At 40.7% G+C, this 15,283-nt stretch overlaps 1 protein-coding gene across 5 annotated transcripts in view; it reads left to right on the top strand.

Moving 5' to 3' along the window:
- Window positions 1-442: 442 nt before the first annotated feature.
- The window catches only part of LOC115253825 (USP6 N-terminal-like protein), a 51,016-nt gene continuing 36,175 nt past the window's right edge, over window positions 443-15,283 (top strand). The window contains exons 1-2 of one of the 5 annotated variants that reach the window (XM_062860308.1): window positions 443-568; window positions 2,027-2,542. The gene's annotated coding sequence lies outside the window, so the exon portion shown is untranslated. Of the gene's footprint in view, window positions 585-1,776; window positions 1,960-2,026; window positions 2,543-15,283 lie in introns of those variants that run through there. The other 4 variants (XM_062860312.1, XM_062860310.1, XM_062860309.1 and 1 more) reach the window with 4 other exon arrangements.

Here is a 15,283-nt window from a genome sequence, read left to right as displayed (position 1 = left end):
AAACTACACAATCATATGACATATTGGAAACATTCGTCGGTCTTCTTCTTATTTTTGTAGAAGCCAAGGGCTGAGAGTCTCTCTAATAAAGACAAATCAATCAATTATTTTTGTAGAAATAGTTTTCCTTAGGTAGTGCGATAACTGGTACACGCACCCTAATTGCGCATTCTGTTGCCGTGCCTTTTCCGGTCCAATGCGTTTCTCGCATTAACCGTTTACGCCAATGGAACATCTCCTGTATAATCCAGTTTGGTAACACAAATTATCATAGAATTAATATTGCCGTTTTGTTCGGGACTGTAGAGTTTTTACTCGGGCACTAAATACAGTGTTGACATTTACTCCATCAAATGACATTTCTCTCGTGCAACACGCTCGTGTGCGGAGGTGTTGGTGCTTAATGTGTCGCGTATACAGCATCCATCGAACGTTGCGTGTTGTTGGCTGAAAGTGAGCGGAATCTTTTCTTCTGTTCGTTGTTTCTGCTCGTACGGTGCGGTTGTGTTTCTATACGATTGTGCAGTTCCGTCGTGTTTCGCAAAAAATCGCCAAGTTGATGCTTCCGGTAGAGTGAGAAGATAGTGGGTGTTGTTCGTAGTGCTCGTCGTGTTTGTGCAAAAACTGGAAATTGTGAAATTATTTGCGAATGAATGGCCAAAATAGTGATCTTCTGTTTTTGTATGCAGCATCATACCCACGTACTGTTGCGTTGCGTTGCTCTTGCCGCCACTTCCCCAAGTGCCGACTATCATTAGGTAAAGTTTAAATTTTTCATTTAAATGCTTGGCAATTAAAATGTTTCAAGTTAAAATGCATTATTTTTCAGTAGAAATAACTTAAAACATTGTCTTACATTGTGAATCTATGACTGTATTGGTGATTTGCGTGTTTTGGCAGAAAGAGGTGTGTTGCACTGTATTGTTTTGTTGCGTGATACGTCGCACCGATGTCATGCACTAGGCTGGTTCATCAAATGCAGTTGAAGCATGTTGCACTTCGTTCGTAGTGATTTTGAATCTGTTGTAACTACCTACTTACTTCTGATTCTTAGGAATAAAACAATTTACAAGGGAAAAGAGGACCTCCAGATTGTCTCGTGGATGAGGCTTTGTGGAACGCAAGTGTTCTACATGAAGTGCTTGCAAAAGTACCAAGGAAATTATGTCTTTTGTAATACCTTTTGAATATGTATAGGAGACTAGGGAGACAGATCCATTGATGTAGGTATTCATTATGTTTTTGAATCGCATAAGTTAAGAAGCGTAAAGTTACTAATGACAACGAGATCTACAAAATATGATTATGATTAACCTAGTTCAATTTTGAATCAAACCATATACCTAGATATTAATCATCCTAAGCATGATCAGTTTTTTTTTTATGAAGACGCATTTTTTGCAAGATCCTTTTGAAGGTTCAAAGCAACTATAATGAATGATCTAATATCACAGTTATGGCATGTTAGAATTAAAATTTACATATAAATATATTAAAGAATTGATTGATTGATTTATCTTTATTATAGAGACTTTCAGCCCTTGGCCAAAGAATTAGTAATAATACATTTAGTAATTTAAAATTTAAACTCCGCCTCATGATAGGTAGTAGTTCATGTAAGCTACTTCAAATACAAAATGTATCGACTGGCTGCATACAACCGGAGATCACGTTTTGGCATTCGTCGCATGCACACAACAACAGCACAAGAGGGAATCAGAAGCGAACGGCGGCAGTCAGTGTGGTGATACCTAGTCAGTCAGTGTTTTCTAGGTATCTGGTTGTGGTGGCTGCTCGCGGGTTCGTCGGTGCAGCAGCTGCTAGGTGTTAGTCGGTCGCTCGTGACTTCTTGGTTTGGGGCTGTGCTGGGTGGTGCACTATTGTTATAACAAGATATTTTGTTCGCTTTCGATTTCATCGCGTGCTGGATTTTCGTCTCTATCCGACGAAGTGTTCAGTGTACGAAGAAGTTGCCTTTTTCCGAGCTTATGGAATTAATGTGTGAAATTTTTACTCCGAATTACAGCAACAGCTGCCTGCGCCTATACTGTGAGTAAGCATTGTGTCGCGTTGACGTAGTACCTACCAAGCTATCGTCTCGTGGTTTGTGAGAAACAGTGATTTGTGCCTATTTTGGTATGCGGCAGCCAAAGGAAGATAAGATAGAGCTAGCAGCTCAGTGTCGTGTAGCATGTTTCTGTGCGTAGATCTTAGATCCCGAAATTTTGCTTAAGCTTGGCAGTGAATCAAAAAAGTGCAAACGGGTTCAATAACCATTGTACCTACCCCGAGCGAGAACCAGGAAGTGACGAGAGAAGTTTATTCGAGTGTCTGCTGGTGCTGCTGCTGCTGTTTTGTGAATAAGTAGAGTACATCGACGGGACGGGAGCACCTGCTCCTGGGAGGCGTTTTCGGTGGTATTATTCGTCTCTATATACCAACCCACATTACTGGTAACTACACACAGTCAGCAGCCCTCTGGAAATTTCACATTAGCAGCAGCAATCGGACGAAAACGATCAGTCAAGTTGGTTGAGCGCAGGTGAGTTAAACCAAACACACTCGACTCGATCGATATGATGATGCTTATTACCATAAATTATCGGCCCGTGGTTTCGCTTTTTAGGCGATGAACTCATTGGTTTCGGCTACAAACCAGTTTTTCCTTTCCTATTCGTCGTTTGGGGTGTTTTCTCTGGAGCGAAGCTGTACATGAATTGTTTGGAAGATGGTTATTTTTCCGAAGGCGATATGCATGCAATTGGTTTTTGCTTCTATAAGCCCTTTCTCGCCATATGCAAAGGTGGAAACGTACATTATATTTATTTCAAATATTATAAATCAACTAATTCTGATATTGTGAAATGCTTTTCATTCATTCACTATAAATCATGACCTTTATAAACAAATGAATTAGTCATTTGACTGAGTGAAAATATAGATATTTCATTCACACCATTCAACACAAAATACTGAAACCACAAACAATTGGTATATCATGCATTACCATTTATTCACATCTTAATATTTATGACTAAGAGCCGGATACCGTCTTATATGAAATTGTATCACTGGAGGAAACCCTCGAGGTTTCCCTGTAAGAATTTCTGAAGAAATTCTCTGGAGAAATTCTTGAAGAAATACCTCCATTTCCAGAAAACTCTAAAACTATGGAATTCTTGGAAAAATCTTCCTGGAAGAAGAGCTGAAATGTTTGGAATGAAATGTCTGAAGGAAAGAAGAAATTTCTAGAGAAATCCTTGTTGCATTTTCTAGAAAAAAATCTGGGAGGAAACCCTAGGTAAATTCCTGAAGTACTTTTATGTTCAAAGTAAGTCACAGTGACTGTGAAAGAATCACAGGGTATGTTCCTAAAAGAATCGCAGGACGAATTTCTGAAGGAACTCTTTTGCATGAGCTGCAGGGAGTACTCATGAAGGAACTCATGGATGGATTCCTGAATTAATCTGTAGATGAACTCCTTAAAGATTTCTCTGCGATAATTGTAAAAGAATTCCTGGGTTACTTTTTGGAGAATTTCCTGGCTCCTGTATCCCTTTAAAATTAGCTTAATGGATTCTAATACAAATCGCTAGAGCAAATTCTCTGGGAATCCTTCAAGTAATTCGAAAACTCTTGGATGAATCTCCCAAGACGATGGACGGGTTTCTGAAATTTCTGACCACTGAATAAATTTTAGAAAAGATCCCGAGAGAAATTTCTGAAGCAATCACTACAGGAATTCCTGAAGCAATCCCTGAAAGAGCTCTCGGAGCAATCCCGGGAGGGATTCCTGGAATAATGCCAAGGGGAATTTCTGCAGGTATACCTGGAGTAAACTCTGTAGGAATTCCTAGAGGAGTTTCTGAAAGCATGCCTGGAGCAATCCCTGGATAAATTCCTGGGGGAATCCTTAAAGCAATTATGGGAGGAATCCACGGAGAAATTTCTCTTGAGGATTTCCTGGAGGAATTCGCAGACACATTTCTGGAGGAATGCTTGAAATCCCTGGAGGAATTCCTGGAGAAATCTCTAAAGCATTCCTGGAGGAACTTCTGGATCATTCCTTTTGGAATGATTTCTGCAAATATTCCTGGAGAAATCGCTAGAGTTCCTGGAAGATTGTCTAAGGATTTCCTGGAGGCATCGTAAACATTATTGGCCGAATGCCTTAAGCAATCCCTGTCAGGGGACTGTTATGGTCTTCTTATTTTCTTACCCAGCATTAAAACTATGCTGCTGTGTTAAAAGATAGGTTGTCAACTTGAGCCGTACGCTTGAGCCGCAGTTATGTTGGCTGCGAAAACATTGCATTGGTGGGATAGGGATGCCACTTCCTTGATCCCCGTATGAATTCGAAGAAGAATTCTTGGTGGAATCTCTAGAGCAATTCTGAGAGGGACCTCTGGCATAATTTCCAGAGCAACCCCTAGACGAATTCCTAGAGAATTCACTGGAGACATTTCTAGATGAAATCGTGAAAGAATTCCTGCGGGAATACTTGGAGGAATCGCTAGAGGAATTCCAAGAGAAATTTCTGGAGAACTCCCTGGATGAATTCCTGCAGGATTGCCTAAAGGAATTCTGAGAGAAACCCCTGGGGAAATTTCTGAAGAAACCTCTTGAAGGGATTCCGGGAGGAATTCTTAGAGAAATTTGTGGAGAAATTCTTGAAGAATCTCTTGAGGAATTTTTGGAAAATTCACTGGAGGAATTCCTAGAGGATTCTCAGAAGCATTTTATGGAGGAACCTTAGAAGGAATGCCTGAAGAAACTTCTAGACAAATTCCAGGGGGAATTCCTGGAGAAATCCCTCGAGGAATTCTTGGGGAAATTCCGTGGAACTATTCCTGGAAGAATTCCTGGAAGTATTTCTAGAGGAATTCTTGGAGAAATCGCTGGAGATGTTTCTGAAGAAATTGCCAGAGAAATTCCCAGAGGAATTCCCAAAGGAGTTTCTGGAGGAATTCCATGAGGAATTCTAGGAGGAAGTGTAGAAGTTAAAATACACATAAATTCCTGCGGGAATACTTGGAGGAATCGCTAGAGGAATTCCAAGATAAATTCCTGGCGAACTCCCTGGATGAATTCCTGGAATAAACCCTGGAAGAAATCCCGACGGAATCCCTGGATTGATTGATTTGTCTTTATTAAAGAGACTTTCAGCCCTTGGCTGGTTTGTCTCTATTCTAAACAATCCCTGGATTAATTCCTGTAGGGTTCCCTAGAAGAATTCTGAAAGGAATCATTGGAGAAATTTCTGAAGAAACCTCTTGAAGAATTACTGGAGAAATTTGTGGAGAAATTCTTGGAGAATCTCTGGGGGAATTCTTAGAAAATTTACTGGAGGAACTCCTAGAGGATTCCCAGAAGCAATTTCTGGAGGAACCTTAGAAGGAATGCCTGGAGAAACTTCTAGACAAATTCCTGGCGGAATCACAGGAGGAATTCCTGAATAAATCTCTAGAGGAATTCTTAGGGGCATTCCGTGGAACTATTCCTGGAAGAATTCCTGGAGGAATTCCTGAAAGAATTCCTGGAAGTATCTCTAGAAGAATTCTTGGAGAAATCGCTCAAGATATTTCGGAAGAAATTCCCAGAGAAACTCCTAGAGGAATTCCCAAAGGAGATTCTGGAGGAATTCCATGAGGAATTCTAGGAGGAAGTGTAGAAGTTAGAATACACAGAAACAAAAATAAAAAATCTAGGAGGAATTTCTTGGGAAATTAATGGAGGAAAAATTGGAGGAACTGGTGAGTGGTGGTGGAGGAAATTGGTGGAATCTCTGGAAGAATCCTTAGAGAAATTCTTAAAGGAGTTTCTGGAAGAATTACTGGAGAATTTCCTGGTGTAATTCCTGGAGCAATTCCTGAAGAAATACCTGGGGTAATTCCTGGAAGAATTTTTCCTGGAGGAAATTCCTGGAGGAAATTCTGAAGGAATTCCTGGAGGAATTAATGAAGGAATTCCTGGAGGAATTTATGAAGGAATTCCTGGAGGAGTCCCTGAATTAAATCCTGGAGGAATTTCTATAAAAAATCTATGGAGGAACTCTTGGAGGAACTTCAGGAAGAACTCCTGGAGTAACACCTGAAATAATTCCTTGGTTTAAGAAGGCGTTCTGGAGGATTTCCTGGAGAAATTGATGTGACCTGAAGGAATTTCTGAAGGAATGTCTGTAGGAATTCCTGGAGGAGTCCCTAGAAAAATCTATGGAGGAACTCTTGGAGGAATGCCTGGAGGTATTTCTAAAGGAATTCCTGAAGGAATGCCTGGAGGAACTCCTGGAGAAATTCCTGGAGAAAATCCCCGGAGGAATTCCTGGAGGATTTCCTTGAAGAATCACTGGAGCACTTTCAGGAGGAATCTCTGGAGCAATTCCGAGAGAAACCCCTCGAGGAATCTCTAGAGGAATTCCCTGAGGTATCCCTAGAGGAATAACTGGAGGAATCTCTAGAGGAATTCCTGCTCCAGCAGCACACAAGTCACAAAGGAGTGTTGACAGCGCAGGTTTTTGGTTGTACAGGAGATATATTTATTTTATTCTAACTTAAAGGCAGAATAACTTGAAAATGACTCGTGTTCTACCAAAAAACTTGCACTGTCGACACTCCTTTGTGACTTGTGTGCTGCTTGGGTGGACGAATCTCTGAAGGAAACTCCAGAGGAATCCTGGAAGAATTCCTGTAGAAATTTTTGGAGGAATCCCTTGAGAAATTCCTGGAGGAGTCACATGAAGGATTCCTGAAGAAATCCAAGGAGCGATTCCTGAGGGAATTCCAGGAGGAGTTTCTGAAGAAACCCCAGGAAATACTGAAGAAATCGCTGAAATTCCTGAGGAAATCTTGAAGGATTTCTAAAATGAATTCGTAGAGAGACTCTTGGAGGAATCCCTGTAGCAGTTCTTGAAAGAATCGCTGAAGGAGTTCCTGAAGATACCCCAGCAGGAATTACGGAAGCAATCTCAAGAGGAATTCTTAGCAGTTCCTGGAGGAAATCTTGGATTAATTCCTCGAGGAGTTTTGCCTGAAGGCAGGCTTGTCCGCACTGCTCAGCTATGCGGCGCTGCGGTGAGGTTTTTTGACAGTTCGAAATAACGATATTCCAACATCCTCCTATCTGATAAGATGAAGATAATTCTAATTTATGATGATTTTGATGGTATAAATCCAAATAGCAGAATTTTTATGCGCTCAGTGCGGACAAGCCTGCCTGAAGGAAACCTCGAAAAACGTACACTGAAATAAATTTTGTTGTGGAAACTATCGATTCCATAGTAAAATTACTGACCGTACCTATGATTCTCAACCGACAACAAAATCTGTTAAGATAACTGAAATATGCTTGAAATTACAATGCATTGTAGTAAATTCAACTGAAAGGGTAGTCGCCTCAACAACAAAACATTGTTAATTTTTCCTGGACACGCATTTTACAACACAGTATGGTTAAAAATACAATGCTCAGTTGTTAAATTAAGATTATTTTTGATAATGTTAACAGCACTGCTGGTTAAGTTGGCAGTGTTTTAGTGGAATTAACTGGAAATTGCTGTCGGTTGAGAATCATATCATAGGTACGGTTAGTAATTTTACTAAAATTTATTTCAGTGTACTGCTTTCTTGTACTGGCTGCGTATGTGTTAGATTAGATTAGATTAGATTAAAATTTATTTCAGTGTACTGGAACAATCACTTGAGGAGCTTCTAAATATATCACAAGACAAATCCATTTTTCCAGGAAATCCCTAGATGAATTCTTGAAGGAATCTCTGGAGGAATCCATGATGGAATCACTGCATGCAGCAAGCTATGGAAAAATGCTGGAAGAATTATTCATACCTGGGACACCGCTATTATTGAGTTGCCTCGATAGCGTATCTGCTACGAGATTCCACAAAAGCGGCGACAAGACTCATTCTTGGGGGCATCCACAAACACTCAGTTTTCTAATCATCGCTTGACGCAATGTCGAGAAGAGATATCGGTTTTTGAACATTTGGTGAATCCAATTGGAAACCATTGGAGATATACCATGACCCCGCGCGGCTTCCAACATGGCATCAAGAGGCACGTTGTCAAAGGCACCCTCGATATCCAAGAAAACACCTAAACAAGATTGCTTTTGAGCGAATGCCTTCTCGATATCGTAAACAACCTTGTGTAAAAGAGTCACAGTGAACTAACCAGATTGATAGGCATGTTGGTTCACATGAAGAGGCACGTTGGCCAGATGAACATCACGGATGTGATGATCCACAATGCGTTCTAAGTATTTCAGAAGAAAAGAGATCAAACTGATAAGTTTGAAACTCTTTGCTTCTTCATACGACGCACGACCTCCTTTCGGAATAAACCTTACAGTCAGGGCGCAAAATTTTCGAGCAGACGAGTTGAAGTTCACCGTGCGGCAATTTTCATTCACTTGTCTGCATATTCATATTCAGCTGCTCGATACTCGTTTGTCAACTGAATGAAAGTCAATGAATATTTGTAAACATCTTACAAAGTGTTAAACTGCTGATAAAATATTAACGTTTCGATTACATTTAACGGTGCTTTACACAGATCTTTTCCCATTTGATTGTTGTGGAGTGTTTTTGGAAGGAATCGTAGCCATAAACGTAGGTAATTGTGAAGATGTTTCTCGATCGGCTTCATATTCAATGACTAGGGTAGAAGCTTCAGTTTTGGCCAGCCCGGAGTTTTGGCCATAGTGTGGTATTGAGCCTGTTGTGATCTAAACCGGCGTAAATTTAATTTTTACTAGTAGATCCTAATACAATATGATGATTACAGCTGTGAAAACCTCACATTTTGATTAAAAACTGGAAGAAAAAAATATATTTCCTTAAAATATCTATTTTGGCCAGGGTGCTTCTAATTTGGCCACTCCCATAAGAAATACACGTGATTGGCCAAAATAGAAACCAAACTTAAGAATATGGCCAAAACTGCGGCAGAGCTTCTATTTTGGCCAGTGCCACTTTTAATACAAAAATCAAGTATTGGCTTGATTTCTGCATTTTTCCTTCAAAATATACATTGAAACCTTTTATTTGACGCATTGGTTGTTTTCATAGGATTATTGGTTATTTTTTTTAAAAATGATTTCCCTTAGACTGGCCAAAACCGGTGCCCGCACCCTACGAATTGACTGACTGTGTGAAGAGGGAGAGCGAAAATGAATTTGATTGTTTTGAATATTCAGTGCATAATCATTCAAATTCGTGCTGTTTTCAGTCAATGACTATGAAAATTTTGCGCCCTGCTTACAGTAATATCCCGCCAGGATTTGAGAATATACCCTGTAGCAAAACTGCACACAAGTAGTTTTTTCAAAACATGTTTGAAATAATCAAATCCCTTCTGAAGCAAAATAAGATAAATCCCATCTGTCCCAGGAGAATTGAAAGGAGCAAAGCTATTTACTGCCCACTCAATCTATTCTTTAGTTACAATACTCCAAGCCGAATCCAGAGAATCATAACTACAAGAAAAGACATCAGGTTCATCCGAAGATGTAAGCATTTCCATTTGGCAAACGAAGTTTCTTCACTCGAAAATCCTTAGATTTCGCAAGGATTTTGTTTAACCGACTGACTTCACTCCAACTGGAAACATTTGTTCAAAGGTTTTTCCAGCCGGATCGTTCAGCAGACGGAAGAGCTCTCTGGTAAACCTTGCGAGCTCACCCGAAAGCCTCCGATCCAGCAGAACGTCGTCTGTTCCAACTCTTTCTACATTGTTTCATGAGCTTCGCCAGATCAGAGTTCATCCAAAGGATTCCTCTTGTAGTCTTCATAGACCGAAGAGGGCAAGCTTCTTGAAAAGCTTCCATGATTAAAGTCGTGGTGTATCAACGGCATCATCACTTGGAGTGTCAATAGATGATTAGTAAATATGCATGGAATTTGGCTGCAATTAAATCAGTAAAGAGATCCCAGTAGGTTAACCGGGGATTCCTGAAACGCAAAGATTACGAAGTAACATTCACATGTTCAAAAAAGATGTAGTGATGGTCAGATAAAGATGCTTTATCTGACACTCGTGACTAATTCTACTAGAGCTAAGCGTTATGTCAAATGGGGCTTGCTATTTCTTGACTATTCATGTCAAGGAAAAAGAATGCACTGAACGGAAATTACTTGAGCGACTCATACCTAGCATAAGTGAAAAATTAATAGAAAACATCAAGTGATGAAGCGTTTTTTGCGAATCATACGATACATCTCCGCTTCCAAATACAATTACCAAAATCTTACCAGCTGCAACGGCGTAACAAAGAAAGTGTTTCGAATTTTCTTTTATGTCTGCCAATAAAAATTTGCTCACTTGCAATTAGCATACCGACCGGCTAACTTACTACCACTACTGCCGTCCAACTAAGCAGAGAAACGGAAAAAGTCGAAATTTCACATGAACGAAATTGTTTTCGGTCTTTTCCGTTGTTATTCGCTTTCCACGCGTGACTGGACTTCCAACAATTGATTGGTGATTTTTTTTTTGTTCATCAATGACAACCTCAACCTCGTCATGTTCAAGTGCGGACAGGCCCGTCGCGTCGGTCGGTCGCGATCACGATCGCGATCGTAACAACAATCAAGAAGTTCGAAGTCGATTTGATCGGATAGCAGCAGCAGCAGTAGCATAACAGCCCGAATAACCCCGCCAACATTTATTACACCTCCATTGGCACTTCCTGTGCATTATTGGAACTGGTGTTGAGGCGGGCATGGGCATGGAGCGAGAAACGTAAGTTTCACTCATATAGGGTGCCTGTACCAGTTATCGCACCACCTAAGAAAAACAATTTCTACAAAAATAAGAAGAAGACCGACGAATGTAAACAATAAGTCAAATGATTGATTAGTTTCCATACTTTACAGGAAAAATACAAAACCCGAGCCAAAACTTCTTTTAGTATTTATTACGGCGTGTGCCAATGATAGGAACCCTGTACCAGTTATGGACACATTTGTTAATTTGGGTTCCACTTCGCACTATTTACATGCATTCACAATGGGATTTGCCATAACTGGTACACTATGGCGAAATAGGGTGCAAGGAGGCCGAAAAGTTAAGGAAAATGATTTATTTCTACCACAATTTGAGCAAATTGTGAAGTTTGAATGATTGCAATCATCTTTTGTGATCTATTATTCACGAAATTTGTCTTGTTGATTTATATCTTTAAAGGTTGAAAATCAACTATGGAGAATTTGAGGTACTATAGCCATAACTGGTACACTGAGCCTACTGAAATATTGGCATTGCATTGAAGTGCGTTAGATGGCTTGAGTGTAAGCGAGTGTGAAACTTGATGCTAAGCGTTTCACATTTCAACAAGTGTCCAATATTTTAGTTGATCATTCCAATTTGCTGAGAATTAATGGATGCTACGTTTGCAGTCTTGAAAAGCGAAGACTGACACCGTCTTTCATTAGTTTAATATTATTGCACTGCTTTACTTTTCATCGTCCACAGAGCACCATTTCGTACGGCACCGGTTTCGTTACGCTACTGCTCATTGGACTGGACTGACTGGACAACCGGCTCAGAAAGTAGTTGTCCTTGAAGTCAAACCAGCTCATCCCATCCCCATAGGTGCATTTGCAAAGTTTAGAAAATTGCTGATTCGAATGTTCAATTCGTGTGCTTAAAGAAATTTCGCAGTATTTTCAATTGGAATGAAGGCTCATTTATGAATAAACATTACTAAAAACTTTAAAAACATTAATATTTTTTTTGGAATCAGGTTTTAATGATATCCCCGAACGTGTAGGGATCGCAGATCTTCTTCAACTGCGTGCAGCCAGCGCGTTCGAGGCCGCCCACGAAGTCGCCGACCTCTACCTGATTCCCCGCTGAATATTGTTCTCGCTGTTCTTTCTTTCGATATTCGCACTGTCCACTGAAGTCTGCCGTATTTTATTCGTTTCACAATACATATTTGCATCTTTTTACACTTGGTATAACTCGTGATTCATGCGTTTGCGTCACACTCCGACCGAGAATTGTCCACAGTACTTTGCGCTCGAAAACTATGAAAGCTTTTCGGTCTGTTTGCTTTAACGTCTACGCTTCGTGATCGTAGAGGGCAACCGGAAGAATCAGCGTCTTAAGTAGAGCGAATTTCACGACCTTAGGTGGTTACGCAATCCGTAAAAGGCCCTATTCGCAGCTGCAATACGCCTTTTCACTTCAAGGGAAACGTCATTGTCACATGTCACAAGTGTTCCAATATAAACAAATTCTTCCACTACTTCAAACATATCCCCATCAATCACTACCTCAGCACTAACACCGCTAGGTCTGCCTCTGTCTCTACCCGCTATCACGTGTTTATGTGTTCTTGGTAGAGTCAAGCCTTTACTCGCTGTCTCTCTCTTCAGAGGAGAGACGATCAATATCGTCCGCAATGCCGAGTGCGATTTCTCTGTACACCAGACTTATTATTCGCTCCGTCGAGTGCAATGTTGAACAGGAAATTTGAAAGAGCATCACCCTGATACAATCCATCCAAGGTCATAAACGAAGTAGACACTTCGTCTTGATTTTGATCCATCCAGCGTTGCTCCTATCAGCCTAATTAGGTTCTCCGGAAAACCATGTTCTGACATTGTCTGCCAAAGCTTATTTATTTTCACTAAGCCGGACGCTGCTTTAAAACCAATGAACAGATGGTGAGTCTCCAAGTTATATTCCCGAACTTTATCTAGGATATCTGACAGGTTTTTAATCCATCGTTGTTGATCGGCCCTCACGAAAACCAGGCGAAGAACTCCTCAAGAGGGCGTACAATTTCGTTTCAATGATACACTTTCATGCAACATTTGAATGAGTCACTTCAAGTGTTTCATACATTTTTCTAATGACTCGGTCGTTAAAAAAAACTTTTCCACTCATCGTAGCACTCGGTAGTCACCCGGTCGCATTGCTTGTGCTTCACCCGTCAGAGCATGGTCCACTGCACGAATTAATTCTGGCCTGCTTACTCTCACACGAAATTTGACGTTTGAGAGGTGTCGACACCGCTCAAACGTCAAATTTCGTGTGAGAGTAAGCAGGCCAGAATAAATTCGTGCAGTGGACCATTAGTGTCTCACTGGTGCGCGCTAGTCTCTCAATGGTTACGGGCGCCGGTTAATTGAATTTAAGTGGTCGCATTTGTTATCCTCTTTCATAAAACATAATTATCATTCTATTGCCGTGCACCACTATTTAAAAATGTGGTTTAGGGTATTGGTTCCCTTATTAAGCATGTGGCTCTCATTTTCATCCCACGAAAAACAAAGGATTGAAGCGCTGTTTGTTTTGTTTCTTATTTTTGTATTTTTTGTTAGAAGTGAGCACCCATGAAAACAAAAAGTACGGAGTCAATCGGTGCCGTAATTGCTTGTTTTCGAATAGGATGAAAATGGGAGCATGAGATTACTGATGGCACACAAACCCTAAATAGTGTTTTTAGCATGTTGAAGTATTTCAATGACTCATAAATGAAACGAAAATCCAAGTATATCATCCCATGTTTCATACACACTTGTTTCAGTAGCAGCAACGAACGAGTGTGTTGCTGGGTGAGAGATGAAGCATCACAGCAGTCCGTTCGCATGGGAAACGATTTGCTACAGTCGTCGTACGTCATGTTTTCCTTTCGAAATTGCACGAACCTGAGTCAGTCTTTTGAACACCTGTAGGGCATTTCTTCATCCTCCCATATAATTACAGGTCGGACTCGATTATCCGATGTCGGTATATACCTATTGTGTGCACCGTTATGTAACCTTCTGATCGCTAACAGAATTCGAGTGCAACGTGGCTACCGAAGGTATTTAGCTTAACGTCGATCATTACCCCCAAGTGTTTGACGGAGCGCTTCGAAGTGATAGTGCAATCGCCGACAATGATCATCGCTTACTACTCCGACTTTTGGTTGTTCACAATCACCATCTCAGTTTTGTGGTGAGCTAGTTCCAGTTTCCTGGATCTCAGCCACTCTTCGACAACTGCGATAGAGTGGGCAGCAGTCAATTCCATTTCTTTGATCGATTCACCGTAGACCTGCAGCGTAATGTCGTCTGCGAAGCCGACGATTGCCACTCCAACCGGAAACTTTAACCTCAACACCTCGTCGTACAAGACATTCCATAACACTTGTGGTAGAGTCTTGATGAATATTCGTACGCACTCCGCGCGCACCCGATTGAACTCGTCCCGTCCACTTTGTTGCGCATTTCTTCAGTCTCTCTGCTACCATGCACACGTACAGTTCATAGTCCTCCGCAGCGCGTGTGATATCAATCTTGATCCTATTAGGTCGTTACCACAAAATGGCGACGAGGATATAGAATCCTCTGATGTGTAACATTATTAAATGAAAAAGGAATAGAATCGGAAATAAATGGCGTGAAGATGTGCTTGCGTGGGGGAATGCTGAAAAAGTGAAAATTGTGATGCTCTGGCGTGGTTAATCCTAATTCGGAAGAAGAAAAGTGTTTCTTTGAAGAATTAGTTATCAAATACATGTTAAAGGCTTGCAGTTGATGTATATTATGAAAACCAAACGGCTAAGCCATGTGAGGGGAATGATTTAATCGACACATGAGTTTTTTTCATCCGTTTTGCTGGTCATTGTTTCTGTTGGTGCTGATGGTGAAAGTATCAGCCGTTCAAGGTCACGCTATTGAATGGGCGCGAGAAAGCAGGTAGGTCGTTCGATTCTTTTGTTGTGTCCTTGAGGGAGAAAGCTTGTTGCTCATGTGCAAATATTATGTAAAGTAATAAGTGCGTGAATAGTGTGCGCAAGCATGTCACTTTTGCGGCATACTGTTCCTGCAAATGCTCAGTGAATGCATTAAATGAGTCGCAGGCAAGTTATATATATTTTAATTTACTTTTGAAAAGTTCGGGTGTATTATTAAACCCTGGCCAAGATCACAGGGTTCGACGGTATTAAAGTGAAGGATGTTAATTGTAATTCTTGTAATGAAAATATCACCTTTAACACTTTAATGCGCCTCCAACGGTTCATTGCGAACCGGCTGCTACAGATGGAGTATGGCTGATTTATCAGAAATGCTCGATAAACAGGAGGGACCTGCTGGGGCCTAGTAGTTTCTATACCCAGAAAACAGTTCTGGTCTATTGAGTCTGGGAAGGTTTCGAGAGTCGTTGTGAATCATAATGCAATTTTTTGTGTTTTGTGACGAGTCTCGGAATCTTTTTTGAGTCAGCAGACTTTGAACTGTTTCCTGGGCTTCCCACTATTCGGTTAATTTTAA

Source organism: Aedes albopictus, chromosome 3 (genome assembly GCF_035046485.1).
Source record: "Aedes albopictus strain Foshan chromosome 3, AalbF5, whole genome shotgun sequence".
Lineage (NCBI taxonomy): Eukaryota > Metazoa > Arthropoda > Insecta > Diptera > Culicidae > Aedes > Aedes albopictus.
Note: the sequence above shows the minus strand (reverse complement) of the source record. Positions and strands in the feature narration are given on the sequence as shown.